Source organism: Pterocles gutturalis, unplaced genomic scaffold, assembly GCF_000699245.1.
Source record: "Pterocles gutturalis isolate BGI_N339 unplaced genomic scaffold, ASM69924v1 scaffold5419, whole genome shotgun sequence".
Taxonomy (NCBI): Eukaryota; Metazoa; Chordata; class Aves; order Pterocliformes; family Pteroclidae; genus Pterocles; species Pterocles gutturalis.
This window is the reverse complement of record NW_010127967.1, coordinates 30,734-42,803: the sequence shown is the minus strand read 5'-3', so window position 1 is coordinate 42,803 and position 12,070 is coordinate 30,734.

Below are 12,070 nucleotides of genomic sequence, written 5' to 3'. Positions count from 1 at the left end.
GCTTCACAGTGAGGACAGAGCTGGGATGTTCTGGGACAGGATGGAGAGGAGGCTGGGGTAATGAGGGTGTAGCACCCCACTCACCTCCTGTAGGGCAGGACAGGGTGGGGTGTTGCAAGGGAGAATGAGGGCTAAAGGATGTGTGGGGCAAAGGGGCAGAGGGTGGCTCTGTCCCTGGGAACTGAGTAGGCTCAGGGTGGGGAAGGCAGCTGCAGGAGGGCTGGGACAGCAGAAAAGAGATGGATGCTGTGTTCTTGTGTCCCTGGAGATGATAGTCACCCAGAACGCCTGGTGTGAAGTGTGTGCAAGAGCTGTGCAGCTGTGCATGGGCTGACTTTGTACCGGGGTGAGTGGCAAAGAGCAGGAGCTCCCCTTCGTGATTTGTGGGGTCTTGGACATTCAGCCCTTGCAGTACCCTGCCAAATTTCTCTCTTGCTGGCATGTTCTTTTGAACGCTGCCCCTGGAGCTGAGCCCTGTGCCAAGCCCTGGGCACCTTCCTCCCCCTCCATGCTCCATCCCCACGCATACCTGTCATGGGAAAGCACCTGCCCATGAAACCCCAGGCGCAGCCCTGCATACTGCCCTGTGAGCCATCCGTCCCAGCTGCGCTTACACAACCCAAGCTCTGCTCTTGGGAGAAACCGAGATGGTTGTTGGAGATTACTCCAGAAGGGACTCTTCCCACAGCCCCCTGCTCCTTTGGTGCCCCAAGAAGCACATGGTCTTCTTGGCTGAGATGATTTGACTCGACTGAAGCAGAGAAGGATCAAGCTCAAAGGAGGTCTGTGTCTCCTGCTTCCTCTATGCTGCAAGGCCTGGGCCTCCCTGCATGGGTGAGGAGGAGCCTGGCTACAGGGTCGCAGGCCATCTCTGACACCTTGGTCCTCCTCTTCTTGTCACCTCTGACACTGGCTGCAACATCCATCAGTCCAAGGTGGATGATTTTCAGCTCTGGGAGCCAGGGTCACCTGCGGCTCAGACCCACTCAGCCTCCCCCCAGTAGATCCCCCATTGACTTTGTCTTCTTTCTGACTTCCTGGAGTATTCTGGGGGTCTCAGTCTGCACCCTTGAAGACCTGCTTTCCATATCCCACCTGCAGTATGTTTCTCTTCCTAGTAGGGTTCCTGATGCAACCCTGTGGTTGAGAACACAGGAGGAAGAGGAGGTCAGATAAAGGAACAGAAAGAAAACAACTCCCCAGGACCCCTGAAAAACATCTCCTAGTTGTTTTGCATCACTGTCTTCCCATGGCATAAGCTGTTTACTGCCCCAGTCCTTCAGATGCCCACTTGGGAGAGTAGGGTTGTGACAGTGACCTGCTGGGAGGGCAGGAGAGACCTCGTACATTATCTCATAATTTACATCCATTCTGGCGTTCACAGCCATGCCTTGTGGATCCTGCCCAAAGATCCCAAAAGGTGTCCCTGCCCTGGGAGGTAGACATCCTTCTGAGCACCTCTTCACTTGCAAAATACCTGCCTCCTGATCTGCTATCTAAACACGGCATGGCTGGGCAGCCACCGATCTTGGCAGGTTTCGTCAAGGCTGTCTTTAGAGCCATAATTTTGGGAGGGCAGTGAATTACCACCTTTCCCCTGGAACCGATCTGGCTCTGGAGTGAAGTTGTTGGAGCCGAGCGCCCTGGTTCAGCTCCTCAGAGACATTTCTAAAGGCCTGAGCAACCTGAAAGCCTGGAGCTATTTAGCTCCCTCGTGGCCTGGTTTTCACATGCTCCAAACTCCCCGATGCTCTTGAGCAGCTGCAGAGCTGCTGCCAGGGAAGACTCAGACAGATATCTGTCCCTGCTCTTGTCTGAGCTGGGACTGAGATGTGCTCTAAATGTCTTGCTAATGTGGTGTCTGATGTTCCTCTTACACTAATCTGTTAATCTTTCTACTTCTTCATCAAAAGCACTCAAGCCTAGTAGAAAGCAAAATCAGTATTTCAGATGTTTGAAGAGCCCTTCGTTGTTATTCGGGCTGGGCAAATAACACCTTTCAGGGTGTTGTGTTTCAAGGTCCTGAGAGTGCCTGGTGGAGCTTGGGCTGTTTTTCCCAAGGATTTCAAGTGGAACAGTTTATTAGGGACTAACAGGTTGTCTCTTGCCTAGAGAAGAGAGCTCAGAAAGTTTCTATAATGTTTAGGGAATTTTTCTTGAGCCATGATCTGCAAGGTTTGGACCAGGACTTGACAGCTCAGCCAGGGTTTGGGGATAGGGTAAAAGATTAAATTCAGGGCAGCAGATCTGCAATACCATTTGGCTGCATCCTGGAGGTTTCTGATTCTCCCACTCACCTGGGAAGACTGGAGAGGTGTTGTACAAGAGGAACCTGCACAGGAAAGGAGTGAAGCAAAAGCTGGCCCTTTGAGATGTTCTCTACAGCCTGGATCCTTCCATGCTCTGCTCTTCAGGACTGTGGTTTCACAAGGGAGTGAACATGGTCAGGCACATGGGACACCCTCAGAGGGGGAAAAAGACTCTGAAGTTGTAGCCTGCCAGTGCTTCATGGTGAGAGATCCTAACACTGGGTGGGATGCATTTCACAAGTGGTCTTCACACAGCTGGCTCCTGAAGACATTTATGAGGGTCCCCTTCCTCTTCTCGCCAGCTGGAGACAACATTGCAATAGCTTTTGTACCTTCCGCCTTCCCTCTTCAGTGGTTTGCTTCAAAATGTTACTGCTTTTAATGGGCAGTAACCCTTAAACCCTTAACTATTCTTGCCAAACAACACCTCCATCTCTCCCCTAGTGCTAGAAATCAGCTTGTGCCCTGGAGTCATTGTGGTGTCTACCTTGGGCTGCTCTTCTTTCTGAAATGCAGCAGAGGTGATGCAGGAAGAACACCATGGGCTCTTGGCAGAGCACCACCTGCCCAGGCAGCTCCACAGTCCCCAGAGACCTTAAGGCAAGATGTTCTGAGAAGGATGTGGGTCTTGACTCTTTCTGCACTCATCTGGGCTTTGCCACAGTGTACACAGCAACTGACGGTGCTGCCCAGCGTGAGTGGGAGGCAGGAGCACTGGTGGTGGTGCAGGGGTGGGTAGGACATAGGGACAGCTGTCCTTTGACTGTGGAGGCTGTTCCTCAAGGACAAATTGGGAAGGAGGTTATTTCAGGACTTTGCCGAGAGTGGGTACAATGTGGCGGAATTATTTCAGGACTTTGCCGAGAGTGGGTACGATGTGGCGGAAAAGCAGCCGCTCTACAAGGTGGGGCAGGGTCCTGCTTCTTCATGACAAAACAGCTCCTCAGCTCCACACCAGGTGTCCTGTGCTAGTATGAGTGGCAATGCCAGATCAGTGCAGGCAAGATAAGTGGCCTTAACAAGCCTTAAAATATTACTTGTCCTACCTGTTTGGTGTCTCCAAATGAAGGCTTGTCGTACCCAGTATCATCATTCAACATTAGGTGCAGGTTGGTTGCAGACCACTGAAGTGAGGGCTCTGCTGGTGTCTAGAGGAACAGACACAATTCCTTCACCAAGCAGGAAAAACTTCTTCCCTTTGCCTATGGAAATAAAGGTGTTTATAAAACAGAGTTGACATCAGGGGAACATTTTCCATTTGAAAACAAATCAGCAAGAACTGACAATATTTTTTTTCTCTATTTTAGCTCAAGTCGATCAACAGATACAGATGCATAAATATATATTTCCTAATAATTTCTAAAGGCATGATTCTGACTGACCTTTTTGAGTTTAGCTTTGTAATTAATACTTGGCTTGATTCTGAAGCGTAATTTACCTTGCAAGAGCATAATTTTTTCATTTTTACATGTCAGCAAAAATATCCCCCCTGCCCCAACTTTGAAATGAGAAACTCATTTGAAAAATGATCTAATTTCAACAAATTGACATTTTTTCCATTCAACGTCTTCCATTGAAGCATTCCTGGTTATCTCTCTCTTTTTAGAGTCCTGACTCTATGGCTTGGGACCCTCTGCTTTCCCCAGAGCTTTCAATACTATCTGTCAGCTCCACTGGGTGCAACTGGGAGCCAGATTAGCTCATTATTTTCCCAGCATTATTTTCCCACTCTGCAGCTGTTGGATTCCTCGAGGGCTTTATTCAAGTGTGACTCCCCGTCCTGGAACCTTTTTCTCCCTGGGATCTTCAGATGGTTTTAATGTGATTATGAGACCTCCTTCTGTGTCCTGAGCAATTTCCACTCTATACCAACTATCTACAAAATGGCTCTATTATCAGCTTGAATGTGATAGACATTTCAGGACACCATGGCCAGTCCCATTTAGACATTATTCCATAAAGATTATGACCCCTTTAGATTTTATGATTCACCCTTCAGATGATTTATTTCCATATTTTCCTTTCCAGTCTCCATTTCAACCAAAGAAAAGCCAAATTGCACATCCTTGATGGGCTCAGAGCTCTGGTAGGCTGAGAGGTTAGGCAATCTCTGTCCTGAGGCTGGCTAAATGGGTTTCTAATTGTGTTAGATCTTGCTATGAGTTAGATAAATTTGATCTGACCAGGCAGGTTGGCACTGGGCTTTGGCGGCTTCTTTGAGCATTATGCAAATTTCAGGAGGCTTCAGGGCACCTGTGTGGAGTCAGCCCACATTTTACCCAGATTTATTCATTAAATAGTGCCTCGGGATCTGATGTCCATTTTAGGATGGCTGTTCTGCTATCATTATTTCAGCAGGCCTTGTAGCATCTCTCTTCTGACCGCAAGGTCAGCACTTGCTAATTGTGAGCCGTGGAAGCCATGCGAACAGCCACTTAGAAAAGTGTGCAGTTGCTTTTCAGATAATACCTGGTTTTGGGAGGTGTGATTCACATGGATTCCTGTGCATCTCTCCTGCAGTTGTGGATTCCTTCTGTAGCTTCTTTCGTCAACAGTAAAAGAGCTGAAGGGTTGTTGGGAAAAACCCTCACTTCAGACGCTGGGATGGCGATGGACACAAGGATTTGTGGGCAGAACACAGTTGTCAGTTGAGACCTCGTGAACATCAGATGGACCAGAATTGTCAGCTGCATTGCTGATGTGCCTTGTGCTACCACAGTGGCTGTGATGGGGGTGACTGCAACAAATCATCAGACTGGTAGAACAGAAAACTGGGCCTTTAAGTCTGCAGGTAGTCCTGTCCAGAATTGTCAGTGCTCCTTTGGAGATGCCACCTTTGATGGCAAAATTTTGAGAAGGCCTGAATGTTTGGGGTTTTTTTTTAAATACAGGAGGGGTCTTACAGGTGTGCATAGACCACACCTGTGCTTAGAGCTGGGTCCATCTATCTCCCTCCCTTGTTTGTGCTGGTGGAGATCCAGGAAGGCAGTTGTCCTGCCTGGTTGCTCCCTTGTCCAGAGCAGGCAGAGCCCCCAGGACCTGTTCCCTTGCTCTGCACCAGCTCTTTCCTCAATTCTTTCATGTTGTGCTAAAATGGAGCAGCCCAGTACTGCTGGAAACTGCAGCTCTTGTGTGGTTTGGTTCACTTTACAAAGTGATAGCCCTTGTGCATCTGAAAATCTGGACCTGGAGATGCTGTGGCAAGGCAGAGAGGAACCTCTAGGGCGGACAGGATCCCCAGACCATGAAGGGGACCAGAGGGGCACAGAAGGGAGAAGTGCAGTCCTTGAGGACCAGGGGGGTTCCCAGGGGTGCCAGGAGGCTGACACCAAGCCAGGGCAGCATTTGCCTTTGCTGCTCACATGCAAACGCTCTCTCTCGTCGTGTTGCTCTGCCTGGTGCCATGCAGCGTTGTGAGCTCTTTACATCATGCGCAGGTACAGCAGCCCCGCGCGTGACAGTGGGTGCAGGAGGAAGGGGGAACGCACTCTGGGGGATTTCTTCTCCAAAAGTCAATGCAGCAGCTGGACAGTGTGCTGCTGGGGTAGCACAGGAAAGGCTGGGAAGAGCTCTCTGCTCTGACTCCGTCCTCACCCCGAAACACCAGCAGAAGCACATGCTGTTGCTCAGATGAGCTGTAAAATGGTCGACTGCTTATGGCCACAGCTGAGCTTGTGTCCTGTTTCCTAGAGCTAGGGTGTTGCCCTGGATGATTCTTGGCAATTCAGGTCCAGCTTTCCTCGAGGCTTGCCCTGGTTTCCACGGGCATAATGTTCCCCTCAGCCTCCTGCTCCGGAGCTGTAGCTGTGTTGCGCTGTAGCTGTGTTCCTCTCTAGACATGACACTAGAAATAAAATAATTCCCACATGCAGCAAAGCCTCCATACATGAGAAGCTGGATCTGTGTACTTTGGAGCATGGTCCCCGGGCTTATTTTTTTTTTTTTTTTCAATATACAGGGATGTTGCATAGCTCCAGGTTGGTTTGTAAAAGAGAGGGGTTCATGAATTAATCTGAAGTTGACTAACTCATGTGCTACAATGGCTCCCTTGTCACTTATTTTTATATTCTGGGCATTGGGTCTGACATTGCCTTTCACTTTCAGCCCTGTGAGTTGCTGCATTGTGGTGGCTGTTGGGGAAGCAAGCTCCTTTGGCAGCTGGCTGAAAGGCCGTTAAGGCTTCTGGCATGTGGGGAGGTGCAGGAGCAATCGGAGGCTGCCAGATGAGCCTATTAGCCGCAGATCCTGCTTTCGGATCAGCAGCGACGGAGTTAACGATTTTGATATTTCCACCACTCCAGTGTTAATCGATGCTTGGAGGGAGCAGGGCAGGGAGCAGGGCAGCTCACCTCAACACCGTGCTGTTCCTGTCGGCAGGAAAAGGGTGCCCAGGGTGGATTTTAAGGTTTCCTTTGTGAACAGAGGAATTTCAAATGGGATTGCATCCCCTGCCACTCAGCCTGTGCTGTCTGTGCCGGCGGTGATGCTGTGCTTTCTGGAGGGAGCTGGTGCGACACTCCGCAGCCCCTGATCCCTTGTAGCACCCTTCCTTTTTTCGCTGAATTTGTTTTTCCCAGGATTAGCAAGCAGAATAAGCTTGGTGTGTGTCCCGATGCAAGCTGGAAATGTTTGCGATGAAGGGGAGAGTTGGGAGAGAGCAGAGTGAGGCTGAGGAGGGTCGGGGTCCCCTTGGTCCCCCTCCAGGATCCTCATGGTGGAGGGCATCAGGACAGAAGAGCCCCTTGGCAGGGATGTGGGATAAGCAACCAGGACTGGGCACGCTGGGGAGGGCCATCAGGGAGAGCCTGAGAAAATTTCTCATCAAAATATGTACCTGCTACTGCCAGATAAGTCCCAAAAATGGGAACCCCCCTGGTGTCCCCGTTGTGGACAGGCTGTGGCAGAGCTGGAAGGGGCACAGAGAAGGGCAGCAAAGGTGGCCCAACCTGCCCGGTGTTGCAGAAGGACAGGCTGCACGTACTCTGCAGCTTGCAGAGGATGCAGCGGAGCAGGATGCGGTGTGGATCTGTGAAACTGGAAAGGGGTAGAGCGAGGAGCAATTACTCGTGTTTTCTCATAACCCTGCAGGTAGGAGAAGTTCAAGGAAAAATTACCAGGCAGCAGATGTAAAACCAAAGGGAAGTGCTTTTCCTCCTAGCACGTAGGCTAAGACTTCATTGCTGCAGGATGCCACCGAGGCCAAAAGCAGGCGTGGACTCAAAAAGGCCTGAGAGCACTTCACAGAGGATGGGGGTCATTAAATGAATGAGCTGCAAACGATTCCTTGTTCAGGCAAAAAAAAAAAAAAAAAAAAAAAAAACACCAAAAAAAAAACCAAGCCTGAGCTGCAGCACAACAGAAACCCGCAGGATTTACCAGGGGATGAATGTCTTCATCAGAGCATCCGCTGCTGCTGGAGGCAGCCGCCAGTGCCACGCTCCCTGCTGGAAGTGGGGGCCGGGGGTTTGGTTTGCTTCTCAGAGTACAGGCTGGAGTAGGCAGGTCTCCCCATCAGGAATATAAGAGCGAGCACTGGGGAGTCCTTGAAAGGAATTTTTTTCAGAGCCACGATTCCTCAGCTAAGAAAATAGGCAGCTTTACCCCATAGCCCATTTTAGTGCAGTGGCAAAGTGGAGACAGCAGTCAGAAACAGAAAAACAATAAATACTGGAAGGGGAAAAAGGGAAAAGGGAGGGAGTGTATAGCAGTTAATAGAAATGAGTAGTTATGGAGTCTAGAATATTGACAAGGAAAGCCAAAAACATTGGGGGAAAATCAATTTTGACAAGTTAAACACAATAAGGAGTACTTTAAAAAATGTGCTAGGAAGAGATGGAATCCAGTAATTGTCATTTCCAAATGGAGATTGCAAAATTGTTAATTATGTAGAAAAAATGCAAAAGTATTCAATAAATAGTTCTAGTAATTTGGACTGAGACATAACAATGTAGGATGCAATACCTGCCGATGCACTGGTAACCAGCAAAGACCTTCAAAATATCTCCTTGAAATAGTGATATTTGAAATAATCAAATAAAATATTTTTTGCCAAGGAGTCTTCAAAGGTCTGGAGTAGGAGCTCTCCTATCTGGGGGTGTTAATGGAGCTGGGGACCCCAGGGTGGGCCAGGAGGAGTGGGAGGGAAGTGACGCTGTGAGCCAGCTGGAGTAGTGATGGGGATGCTGCGTGCACCGCCCACTGTCCTCACCAGCCCCAGGGAACAACTGGATTAATAGCTGAGGCAGGAAACTCAGTGATGGAAATAGCATTGACGTCAGCCAACGCAGTTTGATGGGAAGGGATCCTGGGCAGTGTCATTACATGAGAGGTCCAGCTCTTAAACCTTTCCTTCGGCATCTGCTCCTGGCCACTGTGAGGAACACGATCTGCTCTAGGCATACCCGTGGGTCTGGAGCAGCAGAGCTGGTTTGTTGTTGGTGTGAGATTACAGCATGCAGCTGATGAACTCGGAGTTTGATGAAGACGCCGAGTTGATAATGTGTTTTGTTATTACTATTATTATTTTGAGTTAACACTGCTCATTATAAGTAAAGCACTGTTAGATAGATGAAGATCTGGTTTATCAACAGCTTAGCAAAGAAAAGCAGTCGTTGGTTGGGAGTCCTCGTGGAACAAAGTTCTCCTGGAGGAGCTCTTCGGCAGCAGTGCTGTGCCCGCTGCCATTCAGTGTTGTAATCAATGATCTGGAAGTAAATATAAAATCACCACTGATAAAATTTGTAGCTGACACGGAGATTGGTGGAGTGGGAGATCATGATGAGGATAGAGCAGTCATGCAGAGCAATCCAGATTGCTTGTAAACTGGACCCATTTAAACAAAGTGCATTTTAGCACAGCCAAATGTAAAGATGTACATTGAGAAATAGGGAATGCTGGTTTATATCCTGGAAAGCAGTGACTTTAAAATGGATTTAAGGGTCACACTGCATGAGTAGCTCAGCGTGAGTGCCTGCAGTGCTCCTGCCAAAGGGCTAATACAGTCCTCAGACAAAAAAGCCTGAGAGGTAGGAGGAGAAGCAAGGCTCTGCAGAATGGCCTGGGGAGGTGGCACCAGCAGGGCTGCTGGGATCACTCTGATGAGGATTGGGGAAAAACTGGGGCAAGTAAAGACGAGGGCCACGGGACGGATTTGCTGGCTTGCAGGTTGAGATTTAGGGAACCCAATTTGTCTAACTTCTCAAAAAGAAGGTTGGGGGGTGGTGCCTTGATTGCACTGTACAAGCAATGTTTTGTGTAGAAAACGCTGCGTGCTGAAAGGCACTTTAACCCGTCAGGGAAAGGTCAAACAAAACCCAAGTTCTGTAAGTCACTGACAGACAAACGCATCCAGTGTCTTTCTGGGACTCCAGAACAAGGCTCTCTGGGTGGAGAGCTTCAGACAGACACAAGCTACTATTATTTTTGAAGTGTGTTGGTCAGAGCACGGTGGGGTCTGTGCAGGGTAGGAGGGGGATGCTAACCCCCATCAGTGCCATGCTGCTGCGCAGGGTTGGAGGGGAGTGGGGGTGAGAGTGGATTGCCTTTGCCCTGCAGTAAGGAGAAGAGCCCTTCCAAGGGCTGCCAGGCAGGATCTAGCATTTAAAGGAGGTGTTTTTTAGGTAGAAGTGATGTGATTTGGAAGGAGACTCCTGAGGGGAGGGATAATAGCTGTCACAGGCTGGGTTTCTGAGGCTACTCTCTTGTATTATTTTGGGCACCCCAAGGAGCCCTAGTTGTTTGTCTGGGGTTTTACAAGCCCAGGGGGAATGTAAAAGCTTTGAGCCACCGTGACAGAGGAAAGCAGTTTCAGCCAGGTGGTCAGGGTACGGGAGGAAGCTGTGGGACAGCATCACCGGGCAGTGACGTCTGGGCAGTGAAGGCTTTCGCAGGCTTGATGCAATGGGCTGGGAGGTGACCCCCGGAGCCTGCACACAATTCTGCTGCGGGCAGGACTGCCTTGACCTCAGCTCCTCCAGAGCTCTACACAAAGATCTCCTGGGAGGTGCTTGCCTATCCCTTCAGAACAAAGATTGCACCTTCTGCTTTGGCCATCTACTGCACTTGGCTAGACCTACTGCTGTAATTTTTCCATAGCGGCTAACCTCCGTCTTCCCCACTGCAGGTGAAGGTCATTCCTTCTCATCTGTCCATGGTCAAAAGCAGCAGCTTTCTCTTTGCAGAAGGCTTTTACGAGCTTGAAGAGTGGTGCTGCCTTTTCCACCCTTAGCCTTCTCCTCCCCAAACCAGTTTCCTCAGTCTTTTCATGTTTTCTCATGGTTTCTAGCAGATGGTCGTTTCTGTTCCTCTCTGCTTAACTGGTACCCATGTTCTTGAAAGTGGTGCCCAGACTGGACATAGCTCTGCCTCTGAAGTTCTACTGGAGCCCAGCAGAGCAGACAGATCCTTGTGTGAATTACAGACAAAGCGCCTATTTACGCATCCCAATATAGATGCATTTTTTGGTGAGAGATTTGACGCCACTGACCGATAGTCAACCCGTGATCTGTTGTAACCCCCAATCCTTCAGCCAGCCTGCTGCTTGCGTGGTGATTATTTTTCCCAAGCGTGCAAATGTGACAGATATATTCCATGTTTGTCATCCAAGCAGTTAATGAAAATACAGGCTAGCGATGGACTCGGCACTCAACCCGAAGAATTTTGTTTGATACATCGTGCCAGCCGAAAGGCCTGTCTTCAGTAATTCCTTTCTGAATACAACTTTCTAAGTGCTTTGCATCCACCCTGCAGTGAATTGCACTATATTACCTAAGCAGAGAAGTACTATGCTGCACCTACACTATTTTCCTGCATTACTTATGAGAATATAGTCTAAAATAGTGTCAAAAAACTTCCTAAAGATATAACATTTGCTGCTCCTCCTCCATCCACAAGGCCTGTTGTCTTTTCAAAGGAAGAAGTTCAATAGCTTGACATGTTTGTTTGTGACAAACCTACACTGGCTGTTACTCATTTCCTTGTTATCTCGTAGGTACTTACAAAGAGTTCTTTTATCTGTTTCAGTATTTTTCCAGGAACTGAAATTAAGCTAACTGTTTTATAATTCTCCAGCTCTTCTTTTTTCTCGTCTTTAAAGACAGGCACTATTTTAGCTCACTTCCAGTCTTCTGGAAGCTCCTTGATTCTCTACAAATTATTTTTAAAAAGTAAAAAAAAAAAAAAAAAAAAAAAAAAAACCAAAAAAAAAAAAAAACAAAAAAAAAAGCCCCAACAGCTTGAAGTTACTTAAATCAGGTCTCTAAGCACCTGGGGTGAATTTAATCAGGTCCAACCAACCTAAAAGCAGCTAGCTCATCTAAATGCTCCCTGTGTGTTCCTTTTCCTTCCTTGTTGGTGCTAGCTGGGTGGGATGCCTGATTGCTGCTCAGCTGTAGTAAAGACATTAGCAAAAAAGATATTCAGCCTAAATGGTGTGTTGGTTCCTCTCTCTCCTGATCACCTTCAGCCCCCCACCAAATAGCTCCTTTCTTGGGTTCCTTTCTGCATCTATGGGTGATTTTGTCTTTTCTCTCTCTCTCTTGGTGTTTGTGTTTCATTCTCTGCGACCATCCTGCTCCTGCCCTGTGAACTGGTGCTATGCTTTCCACTCCTGGGTAATCACAACAAAGGAGGATTTTATGGAAGGATTTGGAGGAGGATAACGATGTAGCTTAATGGCTGTTTGCAGGGAGCTCCTCCCAAGCATGAGGCAAAGCTGGGGAGAGAAAGTGTGAAGCAGGGTCTTTGAGTCTTTGAAATGTTTA